Source organism: Pteropus medius, unplaced genomic scaffold (genome assembly GCF_902729225.1).
Source record: "Pteropus medius unplaced genomic scaffold, Ma_sr-lr_union100, whole genome shotgun sequence".
Classification (NCBI taxonomy): domain Eukaryota; kingdom Metazoa; phylum Chordata; class Mammalia; order Chiroptera; family Pteropodidae; genus Pteropus; species Pteropus medius.
The window spans coordinates 28127063-28141131 of NW_024340849.1; the positions used below are offsets into that span (position 1 = coordinate 28127063).

The 14069-nt window shown below is 34.0% G+C and overlaps 1 protein-coding gene and 1 non-coding gene across 10 annotated transcripts in view; both read right to left on the reverse strand.

The window, feature by feature from the left end:
• Nucleotides 1–14069, reverse strand: part of KIAA1328 (KIAA1328 ortholog) — a 229026-nt gene that overhangs the window by 142199 nt on the left and 72758 nt on the right. The gene's annotated exons all lie outside the window — the stretch shown is intronic.
• On the reverse strand, nt 5711–5829 carry LOC120590088 (5S ribosomal RNA). The gene has a single exon (XR_005649645.1). It is a non-coding gene; the product is annotated as a 5S ribosomal RNA (ribosomal RNA).

Below are 14069 nucleotides of genomic sequence, written 5' to 3' on the forward strand. Positions count from 1 at the left end.
GGTTAGAGTAATTAAATTAACTTTTTTAGAGTTTTCTAAGCATTATAGTCTCTACCTTGTTTCTTGCAGAGTCACAAGCTGTGACAGAAACAGATTTGGAAATGAGATTATTTAGATCTTTTGCTCAGATCATTAGACCCTTGTTTATTTCTCCAATTTTAAAGGTAAAGACACTTAAAAGTTCATATGCAGATATCCTAAAAAGCAGGCTATCAATGTGCCACATTGATGAGAATTTTGATTTCTTTATAGTTTCCTTTTTACATAATAGTCTATGGATATACATATTCAAGCATTCATGGTAGACGTTAAAGACAAGGTTGCAAAACCGCTTCTATTGAAAACTGCATTTTTTCCTTGTTTCTAACCTGCTTAAAAATTTATCTTTTGTTTAAAGGTCTCATATTTCAGCTAGATCTGAAGGAGATGTATTTTCTCCATTTAAAAGGCTGCTTTAAATCAATTTAGTCTTTTTTTGAGTTACAGCAACTAGCCTAGAACTGTAGGAAAAGAAGGCTGTTATCACACTCCTACCCCAACCAGAAGTTACTTTTTAAAGTGAACTGCAGTAACAATGATTAACACTTGAAAATTTCCAATTGTAAAATGGGTAAATTCCTGACAATACAGACCACTGAAAACAGTCCACACACTAAGCTCTCTAGACTCTGAAAGGTCAATAAGTGAAGTTGTGAGTATAGTGCTTTGTGAAGCAGAGCTAAACATGCCAACCTGGGGCCTACTAGCTCCAGCCATGAGGAATGGGCTAAAAGCTTCCTAGAAAGAAGTCATCTCATCTTGCTCCCTATCTTCAAGCAGAATTTCATTCTTGTCATAAATTAAAACTCTCCATGAACTACCAATATCAATATATATGATACCTCCCCCTCGTCATACTCCTATATTTGTCTACTTGCACTATTTATGCTGCTATGTAAGACCATTCATTTCTGAGTGGAAATATAAACTGAATTTAAGAGGTCCCTTAATCTTCTCTTTGCCAAACTAAGTAATCCAGTGGCATTATGCTTTCCTCTTACAGTAAATCTTTCGGCTCTTTTAATTTTTTTCTTGTCATCTCTCCTTTCTTCAGATTCCTCATTAGCGTTCTCTTATTAGAGTCAGATACAACTATCATCTATGGCACAATTAAATGTTTATCATCCGGAATAGGTAAGTATCTGAATTAGAGTATCTGAAGATAACTTACTATAACCTCTACTTGGGGTGGGACACTTCTAAGTGCTTTAAAGATATTATATTTAATTTTCATCAAAAGAAAAAAAATACAAAGTACTATTATTAGTCTCATTTTACTAGTAAATCTGTATCACAGAATGGTTAACAACTTACTCAGGGTTACTTTGCCAGTGAGCTGAGATTTGGAGTAAAGTCCTAGAACCACTAGAGATCAGTGTTTCTTAAAAAGTAATGTACACGGGAATCACCTGTGAATCTTGCTAGATAGTATATACTGATTCAGTAGATCTGAGGTAGGGCCTAGGATTATACATTTCTAACAGGCTTCTGAGTGATGCTGACTGCTGGCCTGGGGACCACAATCATCTTTGAGTGTGTACAGCATCTCTAAGTACTCTACCTCCTCCATATCATGGGAGGAAGCCCAATCTCCTTCTTTATGTTGAAGTATAATACATTATCGGACTCCTTTGCTTCCTTCCTTTAGTCCAACCTTAGGATATGATGTTTTTTTTTCTCTCTTTTGGTCACTTGTTTTTGTCTTGGAAAAAAAAGTATATAAAAATAAGAGATGCAAAATAACTCATTTTCTTCTTTAGAAGGACACAGCATTCTATATTTTCAGAGCAGCATAATGTTTCTATTGTGGCTGACTATTGAAGAAATACAATTAGCAAATATTACCTATAGGGCCTAAGAAGTTATATTGGGGTAAAGAGTCCACAGGAAAAACAACCTCATTTTTTTCTCTTGTACTTTCAAACAGATATCCATCTTCTGCCCAAGCACACTTTTAAGCCTAAATTTACAGTATAATTTCTGAATTCAGCTTATCATTGCCAGACTATTAGCTATGGCCTTAGGGAAGAGCATTCTCACCAGAGTTGCATACATTTTTTAATGCACTATGCAAATTTGAGCCAATAGAATTCTCAGTAAAAATCAAACAATTTCCATAAAACAGTATTCATAACTAGAGTGAAAATGGAGAGTTCTTATAGAATGGAATCACATCTAACATTTTAAGGTTAAATTAGAAAAAGTAGTAGGAATATCTCATTTCTTGCCTCTTTGAAAATGACTGAGGCTTTTGCTCACAAATGTAAATGATTGCTCAGAGAAAAATTAAGTAACTCCTATGTGCAGGTTTATTATCTAAACTCAGCAAATGCTGCAAAAACTGAAGGTAATAAAGCATTTTATGAACAACTTCACTTCACTGGTTCCTAATATAATTGAGCTTATGTGGACTGTTTAGCAGAATGACATTTTAAAAACTAGTAAAGAACCAGATTATTTGCTTGACCCTCCACTCAAATATTATAGAGAAATAGCCCAAAATATTCAAGGAGAAAAGTTTTACAGTATCATTAAAATCAAGGAGTTAGGTTTTTGCCTTACTGTTTTAACATTGACTCTTAAATAAATTAATCCAAGAGACCACATTTAAAAGAAAATCCCTGAGACCTAGGTTTTTATGTATACATGCTTAACAAAAGAGAATTGGATCTACTGTAAAAATTAAAAGTAATGAATAGAATGGTTAAAGCTTATGATTTCTATTTAATTTTCTGACTGTTTTTAGTAATTCCACTAGGAAGCAGAAAATTTCTACATTTAGTTTGCCTATTGGTGATTTTTCTTGAAAAACCAGCCTTAGCTAAGTCAGTTCACCCATGTCTGCACTGAGAGAAGGAAAAAAAAATCCTCTTTTGGACAAAGATGAGACATTTAAATACAATAGAATGTGTTCAGAAGATTGGGTCAGTGTTAGTAACCAGAAAAAAATTTTTAAGGAAAAAAGTAAAATAAGTACAATGGGATTTCTGGTTCCAGACAAGATGGAGTAAACATAATTTCTCCTATTCAACTAAGTACAGTTAAAATCCCTGGACATCATATGTAAAACAAATATAAGACTCTGAAAGATAGAGAGAAGGTGGTAGACTGGCTAAGGGCCTTAGAAACTGGAGAAAAACACAGTGTTAGGTTGCCTAGTTTTGTTTTTGCCTCATATACCCTGGACCGGGTATTGGAGGTGTAATGGACACACACACACACACACACACACACACACACACACACACACACATATATCCAAAAGAGTAGCCTGCTCTCACTAGCCAAAAGAAAAGGAAAGGGACCCTGTCTAGCAAAACCAAAAACTTTTGGACAAGAACTGCCTTATCCTAGACAACCAGCACAGAAAATACTGCAACCTCACCCATACTTCCATCAGCACATGCTAAGTGAGGAGCCTAGACTTCTAAGTATCACTCTAGCCCCTACTCCGCTCTGCCACAGTGGTATCAGAGACCACTGAGGGGAAGCCAGTACTTTAATCCATATCTGATGGTAATAACTCCCTCCTCTACCTCTTTCACCCTCATGATTACCAGTAGAGGTCTCACAGGGAACCTAAACCTCCACTCCCATCTAGCTTTAATGAGGTGTTCCTCCCTTTTTGGGGTGGTGTCAAAGAAAGCTGAGTGGAAAACCAAGAATTTCGCACATATCAGCAGCAACAATGAAGGCCATCTGGGAAGCCCCTGCCCTTCTCAGCCAGGATGGTATCAGCAGAAGATTTCAATGAGGAGCTCAACTCCGCCCATACATACCACCAATAGTAATAAAGTCCCTACCTCCCCCTGGGTGTCAAAAGAGGCTGAGTGGGGACCCTGAACTTCTTTCTCCACCTAAAAGTAATGAGGAGGAGCCTCCTTTTTTTTCTCACTGGCGCAATGTCAGAAAAGGTCTGCTAAAAGAGATGATTTAAATAAAGACTATAACACAATATCTAAAATGTCTAGAATACAATTAAAAATCACTTGCCATATCAAAAGCCAGAATATGAGACTTGAATGAGAAAAGACAATCAACAGATGCCACTACTGAAATGACACAGATGTTGGAATTATCTGACAAAGATTTTAAAGCAGCAATCATGGAATACTTCGATGAGCAATTACAAACAGGCTTGAAACAAATGAAAAAAGTCTCAGCAAGTAAATACAAAATATAAAGAACTGAAAGAAAATTTTATAACTGAAAATACAATAATCAGAATAGCTTAGTAGATCAGCTCAACAAAAGAATGGAAAGGACATAGAAACAAATTAGTGAAGTTGAAGATAGAACAATACACACTGTCCAGTCTAACAGGGAGAAAATAGACTGAAATAAAAAAATGAACAGAGCCTCAGGGACCTGTGGGACTGTAACAAAAGATCCAGTATTCGTGTCACTGGAGTCCTATAAAGAGGGTAGAAAGAGGGTAGAGTTGGAAAAGAATATGAAGAACTAATATTTGAAATTTCTCCAAATGTGGCAAGAAACATAAACCTACAAAGAAGCTGCACAAGTCCCAAACAGGATAAACTCAATGAACTCTATGCCAAGTCACATCATAATCAAAATGAACACTAAAGACAAAGAAAAATCTTGAAAGCAAGAGAGAAACGGCTCATATTTAAATGGGGAAAAAATTAAATGATAGTGAATTTTCATCACAAAACTTGGGGGCCAGAAGGAAGTGGCACATTTTCAAGAGCTGACAGAAAAGAACGGTCAATCCTATAATTCTATATCCAGCAAAAGTATCCTTCAAAAATGACGAGGAAATCAAGATATTCTCAGATAAAAGACCATTAAGAGAATTCAGATATATTCTAAAAGAATGGCTAAAGATTCTTTAAGTATGAAGGAAATAATGAAGGAAGGAATTCTGGAACATCAGGAAGGAAGAAAGAAGAGTATAAATATAAAGACTGTTTTCCCTTCTTGAATTTTCTAAATTATGTTTGACAGTTGAAACACAAATTATAACACTGTCCGATATGGATAAAGAAGAAACTTATAATGGAATAACTAGGGAGTAATAGCTTGAGCAACTGCATCTGGAAGCAGAAAATTTACTCATTTTTAAGCACATCTCTAACAGAAAAGGCAGATGGCCAACACGACCTTGTTTAATATACCCACAACTTACTCACAACTCCCATCTCAAAACATCATTCCCTTGGGTCTTGGCATTCAATAAATGTGAATAAATGAGTGAATGAATAAGTACTTTCTAAGACAAACATCTCTGTCTGTGTTCCTGACTTCCCCCTCTTCTATATCATTCAGGTATTGTCCTATAAATTATTTTCTCTCTCACAATCTCAATAGCTTTTGGCTTCCTCACATAAGCCTTCAATTAAGTACATCTTAAGAAAAGCCTCATCAAATAATATTTTCTTCTTAAGCTGCCAACATCTCTCTCTCCTCCCCACCATTCAAAACTCTAAAAGATTAATCTATACTCATTTTCTCTACTTCCTCATTTCCAATTTAAGTTTTGGCTCAATACAGTATGTTTTTCTGTCCTGTCACTTTACTTATACTGTATTCTTGACAAATATCCTCTATTTTTTTTTTTTTTTTTTTTTTAGTAGAGAGGCAACCCTTGGCTGACCTCACAGATTGCAAGGACCTTGTCAGCTTACAATCTCTTATTTTTTATTTTTTCCACCTATAGCACCTGGTCTTCCTAGGTGGTCTCCCATCCAAGTACTAACCAAGCCCGACCCTGCTTAGCTTCTGAGATCAGATGGGATCAGGCTTGTTCAGGGTGGCATGGCTGTAGACTCCTCTAATCTATTAAATACAACAACCTGATTTTGGTTTTTATCCTTCTTGTTGGCCATTTTCTCCCTCTTCAAACAATCTCCTCTTCTGAGTTACTGGTTATTCTGCTTTCCTTACAGATTACTCCTTTTTAAATCTCTTTCACTGACTTTTCCTTCTTCTATCCACCATTAAATGCAGATATTTCCTAAGATAATTTTCTAGGACCTATTCTGTTTTCACTACTTCTTCCTATAACCTTATATTCTAGCGCAGCTTCAAACTCAATATATATGCTGGTGATCCCCAAATTTCTATTTCTTAACTATTCAAGAAAAGAAGTGTGATATGAGGTTCTATAGCAGTCCCACGTTGCAAACATGATTATTATCCAGTGGAGGTACATGAATATATTTGGCACTGTACAGTTTATAAAACAAAGGCAAGACCATTGGTAAAGCTCCAATTTCTCAAAATGTTTTCGGTATTTTCAAATCATAATGTCTGTGTTTTACATTTAAATAACAAAAGTTAATACTCCAAAAAAGTTTTAATATCCTATTACTGTTGGATTATCATCAAAATGTTGTTTAACGATGTCACTTTATTATAAAGAAAGTGCTAACACATACCAGTTTCATTTGAAGGAAACGTGAAATTTAGTTTACTAGAGAATAATATTACACGATTAGTTCCCGACTTGATTACCCTTTGAAGTGAATCCAAAATGACAAGTAAATTAAGTTAAGGTTACCTATATACAATAAAAAAGAAATCACAGTGAATAAAATTAAGGACTATGTTATCCATCAAAATAAAATTTCTTCTTTTCTCCAACTGGCATCAATAAGATTACAGTAATATTCAATTTTCTAACACTCAAATGAATTGTTTTCTAGTTCCATCTATACCACTTGTGCAATAACTGTTTAAAAATGACTTAAAAGCAATGAAAGAATACTAAATAACACCTCGCACTGGTAAAATCACTGATACGACCTATTTATACTAACGGAATAAAGATTACAACAAGCACTACATTACTTTACTGGATTTGACATTTTCAATGATCAAGCAGGTTATGTATATCTTCCCCCCAGTTCAGGTAATGGCTCTGAAATATATAGACCATGCAGAAATGATAGACTGCGTTTTAAGATATGCAGCTCACCATACGGGCATCAACAGGTGTTAATGCAGAGCAAGTCAAGGAAATATCTAAGAAAGGCTTAATAATGAAAGTAGTTTTGTACTTAAATACTGCAAAAGAAATTTTAGTTCTTTTACTCAAGGCAAATCTATTCTTTTATAATAAATATGTATTTAAAATTGGATTATGGTTAACTTCATGCAAGTGTTAGGTACCAAGTATCTGACACTCCCTTTGAATACACAAGTATCAAATAAACAAGGCAGGCACTCTGCACATCTTTTCCTTGGCATTTTGTTAACTCCTTCAGTTCAATAAAAGGGTTTTATGTAAAGATGCCAACAGGCCATGATGCCTGTACCCAGAGAGCAGTCTATGTACACATCCTGATAGGGTTCAGAAAAATAAATATGCTTTGCCATCATTTCTAAGGATGCCTCATGGAATAGGATTTGGGAATGTTCTGTCTCTAGGAAATGGTAGAGGATTTTTAAGTTCATGTATTTGTCAATCCAATTGCCAGTGAAATCTCCCTTTTAATAAGTAGTAGGAGTGATGATAATGTAGCTGAAAACATTCACTCCCCAGAATGTAGACATAATCTCTCAGCTATATGCTTCGATTTCTATCATACACGAGAGATCAATTAAAAATGAAATGCAAGCTCCACTGGGTGGCACAAGACTTAGTAACAGGAAAGGTTACTTACTCCTGCTACTAAAAATTATTCTGCCTTTTGTTTTCTCATTTAAAAAATATATTTAGATTATGAAATTAAAACAAATAAAAGTAACACTGTATAATTTAACTGTCATTTTCTACCAAATTGCTTATAACTATAACCATAAAATGATAATAATCTACCATATGTGCAGCTGCAAAACTAAGAAAAGCACTGGTCAGTGCTCCTGCGAAATGTGAACCTACTACTCCCCCTGGTGCCTGTGCAACTGAATTGCAATAAAATAAAAAATCATTTCTCCAAGTGTGAACTTTCATATACCATACTGTCAGTTCTTCCATAATGCTTGTTTTGAAAACACAAATTTGTTTCAGTGCATTTGATGTATCCATAAATAATTTGAGCAAAATGTGAACATCACCCAGGATAAACACTAGGTGCAGGCAGAAAATGGCACTCAGCTGACACAAGCCCAGTAGGACCGCACAAAACACACATCCGCACGCCTCATACCTCAAACATCTACCAGCTATGTGTTCACCTGCATTATGAGCCACACTCAACAGTATCAATTGTTAAAACTTTCCATCCAACCTCAGTAACCCTTCTTCTACCACCTTACAATAGCTCATAAACTGTAACCCTTTCAAAGTCCACTTCTACAAGCATGCTTAATGTATTCTTAAGGTAAGGCATCATATTTTATATTTATACATTTCTTAATTATTTGTGTAAAACTGTGATATCGTTTTTATTGGGTTACTTTAAAAAATGTTTCACTGATGAAGTTTTGGAGCATTGGCCCCTAAGCCCATTTTCCCCATAAACACTGTGGATTTTGGGGGGTATGATTTTGCACAGTGTGGTGATTTTTAGGAACACATATATCTCCTTATAACAGAACCAGCTATAATAAACAATAAAATTTAAATGCCTCTACTACATTTGTATATAGGACAAACAATTATCTAAATTTTGTAACTAAAAAAATGTGTTTTATGTATCTATTTCCATGAAAGTGTCACTGGCTCTTTCTGTCTCCTTTTAGAAAGGCTCTCTTCCTCAGTTACAGACCATTATAAAAATTCAGGAGGAAAAATATATATTTATAGCCACTTTTCCTATTTGAGCTATTAATCATACCAAAGAGTGTGGGCCACTGCTCTAATTTGACAACCAAATACTTTTCAGAAGTCTGAAGTGAGAAAAGGTCCAACTGACTCAAAGAACAGTCAGGATGATTCTTTATTTTGGGTTCATATGTCATTCAAAATTTGAACTGGCCAAAAAGCTGCATAAAAGAAAAATAAGCAAACCATGAAGGAGAGAGACTGGGTTCAAGGAATGCAAAGAGCCCAAAAAGCTGTTTTCACCAGTGATAAATGCAGTTTCTTATAAGCCTTCCACTTTTTTTTTTTTTCTGAAAAATACCAGTATTACATTCAGATAAAAGAGAAGTCAGGATATAACCTTTAGGAATTCATAATCCTTCATTTAGTTAATACTTTGCTTATACCTAATGCTTCACAATCATATATCTTCTTTATCAGAGTACACTTCAATATTAGCAGTTTGTCTACACCGGGTTTAACCTTTCACATTATCAACCTGCTGTAAATAGAGAAAAACTTATTATCAGGCAAGAAGTCTAGAAGTGTGATCCATAGACAGCAGCACTGGTATCGCCTGGGAGCTCGTAAGAGATGCAAATCCTGGGATCCTCTCCAGATATGGGTCCAAGTATGCATTTTATCAAGCTGCCCAGGTGACCAATGTACTGAGGATTACTGGTTTAAACTACTATGATGAAGTTCCAGGTTCCATTTCTGCCTATCTTGCACTTCTATAGAGTTAAGATAAGCAGCTTTCAGGCCACCAAAGTCATAGCTCTTTTACAGTGAATTAACTAAAATGCTAATTTTAAAAAATTGCTGTTTGTTAGTCTTTCTAATCTTGTTAGAATACAATCTGTCTGGATCACAATAGATGGATAGACTGGATCACAAACATACTGGGAAAAATTGATTAAATACGAATAAATATTAACTTCTAAGAAGGCAGTTTCTTAAGTACATATAAAATATAAAACATGTTTTTTCATATGCAAAACAAGACGTTTGTACAAAAACTCTAGCAACTTATGCTTGTGTCACATGTCTAGGATATATTTCGTTAATGAGATAAACATTTAAAAAAACTACAGAGAGTTCATGTTTTCTTCCCCAATTGGATTATAAAAGCATCAAACTGACTGTCCTGGTTACAAAGAATTAAAATGTACAGAAAAAAAAGATTTAATAATAATACCTATATAATATTTGCTGTGATAAGACATTTATTATAGAGCTCTACTGAAAGCTATTATACATCTCATTATTACATGCATACTGTCATATAAGTTTTAAGTGCCAAGTACCCAGGAATTCTCTGGTAAAATGACCTCTGTTCTTTTAAGCTATAACCTGACTAATACACAGTATATACTTGACACAAACTAGCTTGGCTGCTTCATTAGGACAAGGAGGTGCAAGGTGCTGAGGGGTACACTATTCTGTGTGTGTGTGTGTGTGTGTGTGTGTGTGTGTGCACGTGCATTTTTTAAATTGAATTATATCTGATATATTACACTGTGCAAATTTAACATGCACAACATGTTAATTTGATATTTGTATATTGTAATATGATTGCTGTTGTAGCGAAAATTTGTACCTCTTATCACGTCAGATAATCATCATTTCTTTTTGTGGTGGGAATATTTAAGATCTAGTCTCTTAGCAAGTTTGATGTTTATGATACAATATTGTCGTCTATATTCACCATACTGTACATTAGATCTCCAAGACTTATTTATCTACTAGTTGTAAGTTTTCTACTCTCCCTGACCTGTTTCTTACAAGTCCACTGTACATACACTGCAGAATCTTTAGAAAGGATGAGCCCCCATAAACATATACAACATAAAATAACAACAAAAATGAAACAAAAACTAACATTGAACCAAACCAAACCTAAAATCCCCACCAACCAACTATATAGTTCCAGATAACATAAGGTATTACCTGGCCATATGCTATCTCGGATGGCAAAGATGGCATTATTTGGGCATCTTTTCATGAGAAGAGAAAATGCCCTTTACCTTAAGATATTAACTAAAAGGTTTATACCAAAAGGTCTCCACATGTGCTGTTTTTATTAAGTGACCGCAGGTCTGGGTCAATGGAAAAAAAGAAAAAGGAGCAGGAAAGTAGAATAAAAGGAGCAAGAAAGTAGAAGAAAATGCAGCAAGGAAAAAAAATATGTATGCTCAGGCAAACAGACTAATCAATTAAGGGTAAAAATAAACAAAAATGAAAAAAAACAAACAAAAAATAAATTTCTTCTTAATTCACTGGAAGGACTACAATTCTTCTGCTTTCCTCAGAAAGATAAGGACACAAAATCTTGAAGTTGGAATTCTGGACACAACTATTAAAGATCAGAATCAGCAAGATGGGAAAAACAAAATAAACAATTGTGCTAGGAAGTAAAAGCACAAAAACACAAATGAAGACAGAAAAGAGACACCTGTTTGGATCTACACATCTCATTTTGGGTGGATGATCCCCACCCAAACTTAGGCAAAGTTTTTCTGTGAAGTACCAGATGTTATTTTAGGTTTTGTGGGCCATACAGTCTCCGCAATGAAATAATTCTGCCATTGTAGCACAAAAGTAGCTATAGACAATACATAACCAAATAAAGATGACTCTGTTCCAGTAAAACTTTATTACAAAGTAGGCAGTGTCCTGAATTTGGCCTACAGGCTGTAGTTTGTAATCTGCTAAAACCTACCTGAGAACTAGAAAGCCTATGGCTGTAACTTTCCTGGGGTTTTATGAGAAATAGATTGAAGAAATGATGAGTGAGAATCACTTGACTTTGTCAAGAAAGTGGTCTCTAAGATCACTGTGGTTGGTTTTAACAGAGATAAGCCCTTTTAAAACTTAGACTCATATTTAAAAAAAAAAAACATATTTATTACAGACTTTATCATATTGCAATGACATATACTTTTACTTTCCCCAAATTTTGTCCTGGTTACTTTCATTGATTTATTAAATAATTTTCCACAGGAAATGCAGCCAGGGCAATTAGACAAGAAAAAGAAATAAAGGCATCCAAAGTGGAAAGGAAGAAGCAAAATTGTTTCTATTTGCAGATGACATGATATTATACATAAAAAAGCTTAAAGACTCCATCAAAAAACTGTTAGAACTAATAAACGAATTCAGTAAAGCTGCAGCATATAAAAGTAATCTACAAAAGTCAGTTGCTTTTCTATATACCAACAATAACCTTTCAAAAGGAGAAGAAAACAATCCCATTTACAATGGCATAAAAAATAATAAAATACTGAGGAATAAATTCAACCAAGGAGGTGAAAGATCTGTACACTGAAAACTATAAGAAATTGATAAAAGAAACTGAATAAGACACAAATAAATGAAATTTATTCTGCCTTCATGGACTGGAAGAATATTTTTTAAATGCCTATACTACCCAAAGCAATCTACAGATTCAGTGCAACCCCTATTGAAACTCCAACAGCATTTTTCACAGAAATAGAAAAAAAATCCTAAAATTTGTATGTAACCACAAAAGACCCCAACTAGCCAAAGTGATCTTGAGAAAGAACAACAAAGCTGGAAGCATCATCCTACCTGATTTAAACTATATTACAAAGCTATAGTTATCAAACTGTATGGTACTGGCATAAAATAAACATATAGATCAATGGAACAGAATAGAGAACCTAGAAGAAAACCCACATATGTATGATTAATTAATTTATGACGAAGGAGCCAAGAATATAATGGGAAAAGGATAATCTCTTCAATAAATTGTGCTGGAAAACTAGACAGCCAAATGTAAAAAATAAAACCAGACCACTATACACAAAAATCTTACACCATACACAAAAATCAACTCAAAATGGATTAAATTTGAATCTAAGACCTGAAATCATAAAACTCCTAGAAGAAAACATAGATGGCAAACTCTTTAACATTGGTCTTGGTAATGATGCTTTGAATTTGACACCAAAAGCAAAAATAAACTAGTGGGACTACATCAAACTAAAAAGCTTCTGCACAGCAAAGGAAACCATCAACAAAATAAAAAGGCAACCTATGGAATGGGAGAAAATATCTGCAAATTACATACCCACTAAGGTGTTAATATGCAAATTATACAAGAAAATCATAAAACTCAATGGCAAAAAACCAAATAACCCAATTTAAAAATGGGCAAAGAATCTAAACAGATGTTTTTCCAAAGAAGATATTCAAACAGCCAACAGGTACATGAAAAGGTGCTCAACATCACTAACCATCATGGCAATGGAATGATCTTTATTTGTGGGCAGAAACATAACTATCAGTCACATAAAAGGGTAATGATGGGACTTCAATAAAAAGCTATACTTAACTGAAATGACTAAAACACAGAAATGAGGAAAATCTTGCAAAGACTGAAAAAAAAGCAAGAGACACATTTATACTTTCACTTCATCTCCACTCTAGAAAATAAACAAAATTGACCAAACTAAAACCCTGCTGTTTTTCTTTCTTATTTCCGTATCCTCAATTTTTGGCTGAGTTCCTGAAGTCCAGAAGTCTGACCTTCTGAGGGAAAAAGCCCTATGAAAAAAGTATGAAAAACACATAGTGCAGACTTAATATATATATATTATAGTGAATATACATCCTATATACAAGGATGAATGTACTTTCATCATTTTTATACACCAATTAAAAAATGGAATTTGAAATCAGTTCCAGTATCATAACAAGTTTTCATCTTCTACTAATTCCGCAAACAAAAAACACTCAAAACAGAGCACCTCAGTTTTGTTTGTTTCTTACCTCAAAGTAAATGCCTCAGAATATGCTATGGAGCTACTTTCCCACATTTACTGTTGAATTTCATTTATCTTTCATGGCTTTTAAGTAATTATTGTAAATGTCAGCATTGGAAATACTTAAATCTCAAACTTTTTTTTAATGTAAATTGAAGGATTATTACAAATGTTTATGGTCATTGATGTGTCTAATATGGTCTATGTCATAAAGACAATAAAAGCAGCATCATAAGCTTATTTTCAATATAAATTACTTTTGTTCATATTATTATAATTTTTCCTCTATGCTCCCTTGAAGATGTAAAATAAACTAATAGAATAGGTTGGATCATGGATAGAAAGTAAGGAAAAGGCTATTACGTTTAAGTGCCCACAGTTTAAATCTTTTATAACTGATTTTGTTAAATTATACATTATACTTTCTATGTAATATAATATGCAAGGTGGAATTCTATGGAGCAAAAACATTCTTATAATAGAGAATATAAAACTATAAGTAAACTGTTAAACATTAAAATAAATAAAACTAA